Source organism: Littorina saxatilis, linkage group LG5, assembly GCF_037325665.1.
Source record: "Littorina saxatilis isolate snail1 linkage group LG5, US_GU_Lsax_2.0, whole genome shotgun sequence".
In the NCBI taxonomy this organism is placed as follows: Eukaryota; Metazoa; Mollusca; class Gastropoda; order Littorinimorpha; family Littorinidae; genus Littorina; species Littorina saxatilis.
In genome coordinates, this window is record NC_090249.1 from 31,412,064 (window position 1) to 31,423,404 (window position 11,341).

Genomic DNA, 11,341 nt, shown 5'->3' on the forward strand with positions numbered 1-11,341 from the left:
CAGTCCGGCGCATCTTCCGGTGCCTGTGGATCAAACACAGGTGGCTGTTTTGCTTGCTCCAAGAAAGGATTTTAATCACTATTATGCATCTACCTGTTTCCAACGAATCGTCCGAAAGAAGATCTCCCCCTTCCCCTGTCAGTATCCATAATCATTTGCACCGCCTGTCGCGTCAGTCCGGCTTTGTTTTTCCCTACTAGGGCCCGGTCGACTGTCACCGTTAGCCATTTTGACGAGTCGAGATTTCTCTCCCCTACCCTGTCGCCAAGGCCGAAAATAGCCTTCAGACGCAAAACCGCGTCATCATTTATGTTTATTCATGAGAATGAGGTATCCTACAAAGCCATTGGCTGCTATTTATGTGTCAGCAGTGACGTAGCATTTCTGGAAAATCCCGGAACGGAGAAGACGGGTTTACCCGTCCCAACAAGGCGCTGCGGGTGCACAAGCGTTTGACGGGTATACCCGTCCTAAGGCAGTCAAGTGGTTCCAAACATATCATATCTATATGTTTTTGGAATCAGGAACCGACAAGGAATAAGATGAAATTGTTTTTAAATTGATTTCGAAAATTTAATTTTGATCATAATTTTAATATTTTTAATTTTCAGAGCTTGTTTTTAATCCAAAATAACATATTTATATGTTTTTGGAATCAGGAAATGATTAGAATAAGATGAACGTAAATTTCGATCGTTTTACATAAAAAAAAATTATTACAATTTTCAGATTTTTAATGACCAAAGTCATTAATTAATTTTTAAGCCACCAAGCTGAAATGCAATACCGAAGTCCGGCCTTCGTCGAAGATTGCTTTACAAAAATTTCAATCAATTTGATTGAAAAATGAGGGTGTGACAGTGCTGCCTCAACTTTTACAAAAAGCCGGATATGACGTCATCAAAGGTATTTATCGAAAAAATGAAAAATGTGTCCGGGGATATCATTCCCAGGAACTCTCATGTCAAATTTCATAAAGATCAGTCCAGTAGTTTGGTCTTAATCGCTCTACACACACACACGCACAGACAGACAAACACACACACCACGACCCTCGTCTCTATGTTAAAACATTTAGTCAAAACTTGACTAAATGTAAAAACACCTTTTAGAATCATATGAGAGGTTCGTGTTTCATCAAATTAGAAGAACTGTTCTTTGTTTGTTTTTATTATAATATTGAGGAATGCCCGAATATCCCACCTTCTTCTTCTTCTTCTTCTGCGTTCGTGGGCTGAAACTCCCACGTACACTCGTGTGTGTTTTTTTTGCACGAGTGGAATTTTACGTGTATGACCGTTTTTTACCCCGCCATTTAGGCAGCCATACGCCGTTTTCGGAGGAAGCATGCTGGGTATTTTCGTGTTTCTATAACCCACCGAACTCGGACATGGATTACAGGATCTTTTTCGTGCGCACTTGGTCTTGTGCTTGCGTGTACACACGGGGGTGTTCGGACACCGAGGAGAGTCTGCACACAAAGTAAGTTGACTCTGAGAAATAAATATCTCGCCGAACGTGGGGACGAACTCACGCTGACAGCGGCCAACTGGATACAAATCCAGCGCGATACCGACTGAGCTACATCCCCGCCCGAATATCCCACCTCATTCAGAAACTTTAAAGCCTTCTTTGTTGGGACATTCTTAGTAAACGTTGCTTTTGCACATTCATGCAGATGTTACCTCAAGCCACAAGGCAATTATGATCCGTGCACTTTCTAGCACGCGAATACAAGGAAGAGAATATTTCAATGCAAAAAATTAGATATGTTGTATTGAGCTCTTAGACGAGTAACAAACAGGGCTCTCAGGCCGATTTTAATGCTTTGGATGCAAGAGGTTTGCGTGGCGTGCTAAATGTAAACGGAAGTCACCGACCAGCAAAATTCATTGCTTTTTAATGAAGATCTCAGATAGGAGATTTTGGGGCGGATTTCCGTCATTTTCAAAACTCCAGAGGTGATTCTTCAGATCACAGATATTGCCCCAAATTGCACGATTTTTCATCTTTTTATTTGTTTTAATTTGTCGGGGAGGGGGGGGGGGGGCATTTTTCCAGGTTTCTAACAATTTCAGGATCTTATTTTTGAGTGTGCAATGATAAGATCATAACTTTCTTGCTAATCATTGGATTGAAAGGCAAGTTTTCTCTCAACAAACTTCATGTGCGAATAATGAGAATGTCAGACTAGACACAATAGACTATAGAGTTACTTTCAAAAACTTTTTTTTTTAATTTATTTATTTTTTTTAGCAGTTTCCATGCTCATAACGTTCATTCTTACGAGCCATCACATTGTTGTTGAGATTTTAGGTATCAATACAATTTTTCAAGGCTTTAAATCATCAGGAAATGGTATGTCCCGGGATGGATGTTATTGGGCATCGACAGTGGACCAAACGCCGAAACCGCTTTAAATCGCCGAACACTTTGTCGTCATTGCGGCAGATGTGCCGAACTTTTCTCACGGTGTTGTAATGGGAACTCCAATGACTGCCTTAAATGTACACTCCTTCACGTGAAAACTGTTCGGCTTACCATCTTATATCTTGCCAGGCTTTTACATGGGATAAGACCTTCCCTCCACTTGGTCACAAATCAATGTATGAACAGCCTGGGCCATGTGTGCTCTTTGCGCACAGTTGGAATTCTTTATGAATTAAGGTCGCAAAAACAACTTGTGACCTTTTGAAAATGCATTCATAAAAAATGTCCAACTTATAACAGCAAATACTCAAGGGGTTACTTTTGGGAATGTGGCCAAATGGAGCTGAAAACTAAATCCTAGGAACATCCTGGAGTCTGCGAAAGGACACATGGACATTGTTCCCTCCAATGGCCTCGGTTACTGACTGTTTTAGTTTTCCCTTTACTCCTCGTGATCGATCCTAATTTTTCTCTTCCTGGAGAAGAGAGTTGGACGGGGATATGGTGAAGTAACTAAATAAATGCTAACCCATTTTTGCAGAGTACTTCAAACAGTTGCATTTCTCAAGTTATACTTCTGCACCAGAGTGTGTTATGAAAACAAGCCGCATTTAAAAAAAGAAAAGAATGTAAGATGTAACAAATAAAACTCAGTGACCTCTGAAATGTCTTTTTGATGGCCCTCTGGAGAAAAAAAAATTGTGAACGGTTTTGCAAAACCCTCATTTGCGTCGTTGCTTTTGTAATAGTGGTTATATCCGTGCTTGAATTTGGCAGGTGCCGTTTGCGTTGATAGTTTTTGCTCATGGTGTCACTGATCATAAGTTTTGAGGCCCGCGACTGAGATGGAAATTAAGTATTTGTCGTTAATTATGGAAAATTTGCAGGCATAAACTGTATGATGTTGAGAACATCCAGCGCAAAAAAATGGATCAGATCGAGTTCACATCTTTTAAACTATGGGCTGAATAAACACAAACTGATCAAGAAAGATACAAAATAATTTTACTTTATCTTTAATTTCGAGTGTTTGGGCATAATCATACACGCAAGACTTTTTTCAACTAGCCCTCGTCCGGAGAAACCTACTCTAAATCACATACATTGTATACACAATATTCACAATAAACAAACATAGAGTGAATCGAGATTATACAACCCCTTGTTGTCAGGTTCAGGAAGTAGTGCAGTGAAGTATTCAGCATTATTTCTCTGATATTGACACGAAAGCCACTGCATGGAAACAGATTTAAGGAGTAGTATTTTTAGTTCTGAAAGATGTGCTAGGCAGTTGTCAGTTAAAGGGCGTTAGCTACACATTTTTACGAGTTTTCGTGATGTCTTTATTAGTGATGTCCAAAGATCAGCAAATAATGTCAGGATGGCATCTTGTCTTCATTTATTCTCCTCTGAAACCTCTTCGCCTTTCTTCTTACGATACTTTTTGTTTGTAAGTCTTGATCTTCTCTTCCTCTTTTGTCTCATTCTTCTTTCTTTCTTGGTCAGTTTCTGTTTTCTTCACCTTCTCCTTCTTCTCCTTTGTGTTTGTTCTATTCTCTTGTGTTATTGTGTGTGGGGGGGAGGGGTCATTCCTCTACTTCTTCCTCATACTTCTTCTCGGTTCGGCGATATATTTATTGCCCTGGGTCAGCTTTGTGCAGATCCTCTTCGGTGCCCGAAAATCCCCAGTGAGCAAGCATGTGCACAAAAAAGATCCCAACTCCACAGTGCAAATCTCATGGCTTGCAAAACACGAAATTACGTGAGAACAAGTCGCGTAAGGCGAAATTACTACATTTAGTCAAGCTGTGGAACTCACAGAATAAAACTGAACGCACTGCATTTTTTCCCAATGACCGTAGTCCGCCGCTTGTGCAAAACGGAGTGAAACTGACTACGGTCATTGTGAAAAAATGCAGTGCGTTCAGTTTTATTCTGTGAGTAAAGGTATTTATCGAAAAAAAGAAAAAAACCTTCCGGGGATATCATTCCCAGGAACTCGCATGTAAAATTTCATAAAGATCGGTCCAGTAGTTTGGTCTGAATCGCTCTACACACACACACGCACAGACACACACACACACACACACACACACACACACACACACACACACACACACACACACACACACACACACACACACACACACACACACACACACACACACACACATACACCACGACCCTCGTCTCGATTCCCCCTCTATGTCAAAACTTGACTAAATGTAAAAAGAGAAAGGCGGTAGCATACTGTATGGCAGCTTGCAACCCGAATTTCCATGCGAGTAAATCTTATCTAACCTGATATTTTTCCTTCTTCCTACACCTTCTTAGACATTTTTCGTAACGGGATAAACAGTCAACTCAGGGAAACACAGCAAAGGACTGTGAGACTGCTTGAAGTGTTGAGGCTGATATAACAAAATTAGGAGTATCTATTTTCGCTGAATACTTCAAAAGGTTCTACCCTGTGTTTTATTTTTCTGCCATAAGCGTGTTACGGAAACAAACTGCGTGAAAAACTCATCGACATCGGAGTAATGCTGTTTTGATGGTCGCTTGAAAAATCAGCAGATGGTTTTAGCAAAAGAACTCGAGCATTTGTTTTGGCTGTTATGTCTTGGCATGATCTTGGCAGGTGAAGGACTGTTGATACTTTTCGGTTTTAGTGTCGTTAATGACATCAGAGAAGGGTAGTAGTTTGCAGTGTAGCTTCTTTTTCTTTTTGTGTGTTTGCAGCGATCTTTGAAGATTAGAAAATGATGTGAGCAGTGCAACCCTCTTCCTACTTCTTGCCTTCATTGTTGATGGTTTTTTTATTTGTTTTGGTTTTTTTGCTTCGTCTTTTATTTTATTTTATTTTTCTTGTTTGCTTTCTTTCTTACCTAATTTACTCCTTCTCCTCCTCGTTGGTTTGATAAGGGGGCATGACAAGGGCAAGAGAAAGGATGTGTACATTTGCATGAGTGCCAAGAATTACATAACAAAATTAAATGCAGCCGTTTATGCAGGGTACTTCAGTCACATTTATCTCTGGGATTTTTTCTGAATGCAGAAGCATTGTGCGAAAATACGCTGCCTGAAAAACAGATTTACGTCGTAAGATATTTTCCGATAATCTCATTAAAGGAGTTTGCGGATGTATTTTGCAAATGCCTTTTTGGTTTTGTTTTAGTTGTCATGCTCTTGCATGATTTTTGCAGGTGTGGGTGTCGTCGTTGCATTTTGCAGATGGTGTCAACCGTCTTTGGTCATGAGTTTATCGGTCATGCAGTCCAGTGACTGCGCGTAGATATTTCCATCAGTACAACAAATACAGAAAATATGATTACTTTCATGAACACTGTGCGGATTACATAGGCCTGCAAAGTGAGGTGTGCGTTTTTGTAATATCGTTATTTGGAATGCTTGGAAACTTTTCTTGAAAAGAAACCACACACAAAATTCTTTATGGATCGTAGATTTGTCGTTGGATTTGGTTGTTGGTATAACTTTTGTTTCTAGTTTGTCTACCTGTTTGTGTCTTAAGTAATGTGTATGTCGTAATATTTATCTATGAAATCACAAAAGAGATGGGGGTGGGGAGGGGGGGGGTCGTAAAGCTTCAGTGCCTTCGAAAACACCAGTTGCGAACATCTCATAACTCTCACATGACGAGTTTGGTCTGTCCAAATTAACAACGCCATTCTCTCGCAGGAACATTTTTCGACACAAGTTTTGATCTCTATCTTTGGAGAACACAACGTCTCTTGCTCTAAAGGCATGACATTTATGCCGCAATATAGTAAGCCACCAAGGGCAGTATTTTTCAACATACGCCACAACAGATCTCCTCTTCACGATAAAAGGGAAAACTATTCCTTGGTAGGGACCCTTCATATTCCAGGCAAACGCGAAGAAGGGGCTCATTCAGGGTATATTTTTGACTTTCCCAACCCGAAAGATAAGGCGGGCCGCGTTTCCTAATGACAACATAAATAAATGTTACGGCATCTGTAAGTTTTGCAAAGAAGGCTGGCGGGATGGTTTTGACAGAGGTTCCAGTCTGTTTTATCGTGCCTTTGATGTAACGCTGAAATTCACCGAGACCTTCTGACAATTATTTTATGGCAGGCTTCACGTGCTTGTGGCCAAATTCTGAACACAAAGCACTAATCTGTGTTTTGTCAAGAGATTAGCTGAGTGCGGTATGTGAAATTTACCGTTTTTATATGTGTATGTCTGTCTGTCTTTTTATCTGTCTGTCAGCTTGTCTAGGACTTCAAGAATACGCATGAAATGTTGAGTTTCAGATAGGGTTTAGTAGTTGTCTGCCCATTATATTTGATCAGTTCATATTAGGTGCATAGAATTTTGTGTTTTAGCTTGGTTTTAGTAGCCATCCGGCTATTTTGTTCATCAACTCTCACTGGGTGCATGGCAATCAATTTTGAACATAAAAGCTCTACTTGCAAGGAGAGTAGCTGGCTGTAGAATGTGAATTTCCACCTTTCACAGTCCCCCCCCCTCTCTCTCTATCTCTCTCTCTCACTCTCTCTCTTTCTCTCTCTCTCTTTCTCTCTCTCCCCTCTCTCTCTCTCTCTCTTTATCTCTCTCTCTCTCTCTCTTTATCTCTCTCTCTCTCTCTTTTTTACATTTAGTCAAGTTTTGACTAAATGTTTTAACATCGAGGGGGAATCGAAACGAGGGTCGTGGTGTATGTGTGTGCGTGTGTGCGTGCGTGTGTGCGTGCGTGCGTGCGTGCGTGCGTGTGTGTAGAGCGATTCAGACCAAACTACTGGACCGATCTTTATGAAATTTGACATGAGAGTTCCTGGGTATGATATCCCCGAACGTTTTTTTCCTTTTTTTGATAAATTTCTTTGATGACGTCATATCCGGCTTTTCGTGAAAGTTGAGGCGGCACTGTCACGCTCTCATTTTTCAACCAAATTGGTTGAAATTTTGGTCAAGTAGTCTTCGACGAAGCCCGGACTTCGGTATTGTATTTCAGCTTGGTGGCTTAAAAATTAATTAATGACTTTGGTCATTAAAAATCTGAAAATTGTAAAAAAAAAAAAAAAATTCTAAAACGATCCAAATTTACGTTCATCTTATTCTCCATCATTTGCTGATTCCAAAAACATATAAATATCTTATATTCGGATTAAAAACAAGCTCTGAAAATTAAATATATAAAAATTATTATCAAAATTAAATTTTTGAAATCAATTTAAAAACACTTTCATCTTATTCCTTGTCGGTTCCTGATTCCAAAAACATATAGATGTGATATGTTTGGATTAAAAACACGCTCAGAAAGTTAAAACAAAGAGAGGTACAGAAAAGCGTGCTATCCTTCTCAGCGCAAGTACTACCCCGCTCTTCCTGTCAATTTCACTGCCTTTGCCGTGCGCGGTGGACTGACGATGCTACGAGTATACGGTCTTGCTGCGTTGCGTTGCGTTCAGTTTCATTCTGTGAGTTCGACAGCGACTTGACTGAATGTTGTATTTTCGCCTTACGCGACTTGTTTCTCTTTCTCTCTCTTTCTCTCTCTCTCTCACTCTCTCTCTTTCTCTCTCTCTCTTTCTCTCTCTCTCTCTCTCTCTCTCTCTCTCTCTCCACTGTCTATCTCACTCTCTCTCTTTCTCTCTCTCTTACTCTCTCTCTATCTCACTCTCTCTCTTTCTCTCTCTCTCTTTCTCTTTCTCTCTCTCTCTCTCTTTCTCTCTCTCTCTCCCCTCTCTCTCTCCTCTCTCTCTCTCTCTTTCTCTCTCTCTATTTCTTCCTCTCTCTTTCTCTCTCTCTCTCTCTCTCACTCTCTCTCTCTTTCTTTCTCTCTCTCTCTCTCTCTCTCTCTCTCTCTTTCTCTCTCTCTCTCATTTTCCACATTTACAGACACAAGTAGATGGGACAAAAGGGGAATACTGATGATGTTATCCAAATTTTAACACACCTCATATTACACAAGCAACCAATCCTTGCCCATACGGAATCAAAAGGAATGCTCATTTAGCACAGGGACGGACGGTGCTTACCGAATAAACAGACATTTAAAGCTTCCGAGACAAGAAAACAGATAAGCAAGTGTTTCTCCTTTTCAGCGTTCTTTCTGTACCGTATAAAGCGCGGAGACAGACATTTAAAGCTTTGGAACAAGAAAACAGACAGTTTGTGTGTTCCTTCAAGCATTTACTGTGTTTTTGTCTTTCAGCGATCGTTTTTGTTAAGAGCTCATAACGTGAACTATAAAACTAACAGACATTTAAAGGTTCAACAACAAGAAAACGGATCAGTGGTGTTTCTGACACATAATTGGTACGTACACCAAAAAGAGAAGACAAATCCGTGAAATAGGCTACAAAAGTAAATCCAAGGCCACGGATATAGCTAATAATTATGTGTACAAATGGGATATTTGAGATGAATGCTTACAAGGGGTTTACGACAACACCAATAAAAGACAGGTCATTGCTTTTATTACTTTTTTTCTAAATCGAGTAAAAGATCATACCTGACCTGAGCAATGGGCTAGAAAATACTGCTGAAAGGGATGTTGTTGTGGCCGGGTCTTTGTTTTGTTTTTTGTCTGTCTGGGTAAGTGTGTCTTTTTGTCTTTGTTTGTATGTTACTTCTTTTGGGGGGGTTGTTTTGCTTCGGGTTGTGTCGTTGTTGGGGGTTAGGGTGGAGTTGGGGAAGAAAGATGTGAGAAAACATGAAAGTTGTGTTTCTTCCATCAGCATACACCCCTTGTTAAGCAAGCAACCTAACCTCGTCATCAAGGAATCAGCATTCATTCTGCACAATAAACTTAGGTTCTTATGTGCATTGAACATATAAACAGACACTTTCGCCTCAGTATTAGAAAAACAGACTAGCAGCATTATGTTCATGACTGTGTGTAAGCGTCGGGTGTATGAATAGAGAAAGCTGATATCACTTCAGTTCTGGCAGACTGTTTAGTGTCACAAAAATGTTAAACCAAACTCCATGAGTATACCAAAACACACACACACACACACACACATATACACATACACACACACACGAATACACACACACACACACACAAATGCACGCACACACACACACACACACACACACACACACACACACACACACACACACACACACACACACACACGAATGCATACACACAAAAACGCATACACACGGTGGGGGAAGACAAACTGAAAAAAAGAAGCAAAATATGTTTTTGTTTAAGGCTTCGTTGGGGTGATGAAGGACAATGTTTTCCGAATGGTGTGGTGAAAACTTGCTTGTAAAATATACTCTCTCTCTCTCTCTCTCTCTCTCTCTCTCTCTCTCTCTCTCTCTCTCTCTCTCTCTCTCTCTCTCTCTTTCTCTTTCTCTCTCTCTCTCTCTCTCTCTCTCTCCCCCCCTCCCTTACTCGCTCATAGCTGCCTGACAAGTTTGTCTTTTCTTGGGCCGTCTTTACCCCATGCCCATCATTGCATAAAAATAGAAACGTTGTGAAAGTCTGGAAGTTTGTTACCGATGTTGTTTCGCAGGCTCTGTTTGTTTTGTCAAGTTGGACTCCCATCCCCCAACCCCCACCATCAAAGTTTTCGTGTTGTTATCCATTGATGTAAACACGTTTGTGGAATATAATTTTACAGGTGTCAACACATAATTGTGTTCTGTTTCCGAATGCCTGTGACGTTTTAGGTCGTGAAAATCCGAGGTATATAAATCATGCCGCACAAGATGTTGACATCTGCAATTGCGGTATTACTGTGGCATTACCTTCTCAAGTTATAGCCACCCCCCTCCCACCCCCTGTGGTTGATGTAACATTTCATCGGCATAAATACCTCAAGTAGAGTATTTCCATTTTGTTGTGGCTAGTTTTCAGTCTCAATCGTGGTCAGCGACGCAAATGACTGATGTGTCTTTGTGCCACTGCTTTGAGGTTCTTTGGCTTTCCTGGCGGTTAATAACGCTTCGCGTCTCTTAGTTCATGTCTCTGTCTAGGTGTGTGCTTAAATTGTTGGTCTATCCACGCGTTACCCCAACCCCCCTGCCTCATCACCGCAGCAGGTTAATTGTGGAATGCCCACTCTTTCATATGGCGAAACGCCAGTGTGAGAGAGTGGTCGGTTCTCAGTTACCATATGGTGAACGCATGAAAACAACACACCATAAACACAACTCAATGGAGGACAGTGGATGCTTCTTTAAATCCCATGTAGCTTTGTTTTAACCTGCATAACAAAAACAAGAGGGGTTACGTAATGGAATGGTTTAATAAATGACAATACAAAACATTCACATAATAGCTAGTGAATGTGTTGTATTGTCATGTTTGACAGGGTGACCAGTCACCAATTATAGAGTAAAGTTTTGTTATTTTCCAGTCTGGTGTTTGTAGTTCATGTTGCCGATCGCTTTATGTTTTGTGTAATGCCATTATCTGTTCTAAGTTAAATGTTGAGATGCACATGTCCAGTCACCGGTAGATCCTTTGAACTTAAGCCGCTCACCTAGAAAGAGACGGGAGCCGGGGAGCCTGCAGGTGTTGTTAGGTCATATGGCGGCCTGCCTGTCTCTGTATTCTTCGGCTAGCTGCATGTAGCAGTAGTTTTCAAGTAGGTGTGAATTCCTTTGAATTTGATACAGAGAAGCTTGTCAGCTGCGGTTGGAAAGTCTTAATCCTTTACCCCCCCCCCCCCCTTCTTCTTTTCTTGTCTTTAACCAATGGAATGGCTTATTATCTTAGAATGTTGTGTTACTAATAGTTACTAGGATTTTGATTGGATGTTTGTGACTCTAGCTAAAGTTTGATTATTGTATGTACATGCTAGGGTGTGAGAGAGAACAGGGAGAACTGAGAGAAGTTGGGAAGAGTGTGGACGTATTTTGTTGTGTGCTCCACTTGACACTCACTTCTGGTATCTTTAACATAAAA

General features: G+C 40.7%; 1 protein-coding gene across 1 annotated transcript in view; it reads left to right on the plus strand.

The window, feature by feature from the left end:
• Nucleotides 1–11,341, plus strand: part of LOC138966865 (choline transporter-like protein 1) — a 227,803-nt gene that overhangs the window by 187,800 nt on the left and 28,662 nt on the right. The window lies entirely within an intron of this gene.